The sequence below is a fragment of the Pteropus alecto genome, unplaced genomic scaffold (assembly GCF_000325575.1).
Source record: "Pteropus alecto unplaced genomic scaffold, ASM32557v1 scaffold20, whole genome shotgun sequence".
Lineage (NCBI taxonomy): Eukaryota > Metazoa > Chordata > Mammalia > Chiroptera > Pteropodidae > Pteropus > Pteropus alecto.
Genome location: NW_006436298.1, coordinates 36,997,489 through 36,998,803, shown reverse-complemented (window position 1 = coordinate 36,998,803; position 1,315 = coordinate 36,997,489). Strand labels below are relative to the sequence as shown.

General features: G+C 34.2%; 1 pseudogene; it reads left to right on the top strand.

The window, feature by feature from the left end:
* The first annotated feature begins 751 nt into the window (after positions 1–751).
* LOC112480996 lies at positions 752–870 on the top strand (annotated as a pseudogene).
* Positions 871–1,315: the final 445 nt, after the last annotated feature.

Here is a 1,315-nt window from a genome sequence, read left to right as displayed (position 1 = left end):
TAAAGAGGAAATGCCAATGACCAATAGACATATAAAAAGATGCTCAATATCACTACCCAAAAGAGAAATGCAAATTAAAACCACAGTGAGATAGCACCTCACACCTGTCAGAATGACTATCATCAATAAATTAACAAACAAGTGTTGGCAAGGATGTGGAGAAAAGGGAACCCTTGTGCACTGCTGGTGGGATTGGAAACTGTGTGACTACTATGGAAACCAGTTTGGAGGTTTCTCAAAAAATTAAAAATAGAACTACCTTATGACTCAGCAATTCCACTTCTGAGTATTTATCCAAAGAACCCAAAACATGAATCTGAAAAAATATATGCACCCCCATGTTCTCTGTAGCATTATTTACAAAAGCCAAGATATGGAAGCCACCTATGTGCCCATCAATAGACGACTGGATAAAGAAGAAGTGGTACATATGTACAATGAAATATTACTCAGCCATAAAAAAAAAAATGAAATCTTGTCATTTGTGACAACATGGTTGGACCTAGAAGGTATTATGCTAAGTGAGATAAGTCAGACAGAGAAAGACAAACACCATATGATCTCACTTACATGTGGAATCTAAAGAACAAAATAAATGAACAAATAAAACAAAAGCAGACTTATAAATACAAAGACCAAACTGATGGCTGCCAGATGGGAGAGGGATTGAGGGGCTAGGTGAAAAAGGTGAAGGAAAAAAAATACAGAATTTTCTTATAGAATTACAGAAAATTCTTTAAAATTTGTAATAGTCTGCAGCCATACCACCTTGAACATGCCCAATCTCATCTGATCTCGGAAGCTAAGCAGGGTCGGGCCTGGTTAGTACTTGGATGGGATTCCACCTGAGAATACTGGGTGCTGTAGGCTAAAATAAATAAAGTAATAAAATAAAATAAAAATAAGTAATAAATAAAAACATAATCACACGTATAAAAATTTTGAGACATTTATAGGTTTTTTTTTCTTTCGAATTGGATATGTATATCCTTTGCCTATCATTCTGTGTTATTCTATATGTTAACAGCTTTTTTACTTATTAATATCTAGGAGCTCTTATATAATAGGAAGATTACCTTATTGTCTTAAATGGCCGAACCACTCCTCTACCCTAGTTAATTGTTTTTCACTTTGCTTCTGGTTTTCATTCCATGAAGGAATTTTCTTCCCTTTATGGCTTCTTAATTTTGAGTCATAATTAGAAAGGCTTCTCCTACTCCAAGATTATAATAGAGTTCTCCAATGTGCTCATTTAATAATAGTAAAGTTTTTACATTTAATTCTATGATCTACTTGGACTTTCTCCTGTCACCAG